Below are 879 nucleotides of genomic sequence, written 5' to 3' on the forward strand. Positions count from 1 at the left end.
CTGATGACCCTTGTGAATTCAGCAAGCTCTCCGCGGTGCCGGCAGGACTTCTCAAAACTGGTCACTAAGCCATCCTCTCTCTCTTTCAGTCATCTTTAAAGAAAGTCTCAAAGCTTGTTTAAAAGGTGGGCCTTCTGTTCGGCATTTTCAAATTTGAGCTGAGAGCAACCTGGGTTATGTTTTTGTTTTTTTAATTCTCAGTAGAAAGGAGGCTTGCTTTTATTTTGAATTTAGGGCTAGAGTCATGCGGTCTGGGGAACTTAAGCTGATGTTGATCGTGTTCAGGAGACATATGAGACTGGAAGAGGGAGGTGAGAGAATTTCTGGGAAGCAACACAAACAAGACACTTGAACGGCTGGGGACGACTCAGGAAAGCTAGAGGCTTCAGGTGATGCTTGAAATAGGTGTGAAGGGTCAGAACTGTCAGGACATCCTATCTTCCTTCATCTTCCTGAATGACTGAGCTGAATCCCCTGCTGTCTGAGCTATGGTTTGGTGGAGAGCCAAGGGGTGGGGGGGCCGGGAAGGTGTTCTCTTTTCATCAGATCCGTCCAGACTTCCCAGTGTGTTCCTAAGACGTGGAGCCAAACCATACTGAAAACCTAGTTGATGGTTGTTAAGAGCCTTGGCCTTTTATTTAATCATCAGAAAACCCATGGCTTGTAGGTGCTGGTAAAGTGCCAGATTAATTATTCAGAAACAAGTGCCTGGGATTAGACCAAGTGTCGCCTCATTAGCATGCAGTGTCCATGCTGGAGTCTGGGTAAAGGCTGCAGAGACTGCGGGAGGAGTCGGTGAGAGGGAAACGGGGGGGGGGGGGGGGGGGATAAAATTAACTTTCCCTATATTGTGCTGCAAAATCTCATACTGGTAGAATG

The sequence above is a fragment of the Artibeus jamaicensis genome, unplaced genomic scaffold (genome assembly GCF_021234435.1).
Source record: "Artibeus jamaicensis isolate MK-2021 breed Jamaican fruit bat unplaced genomic scaffold, CSHL_Jam_final contig_465, whole genome shotgun sequence".
NCBI lineage: Eukaryota > Metazoa > Chordata > Mammalia > Chiroptera > Phyllostomidae > Artibeus > Artibeus jamaicensis.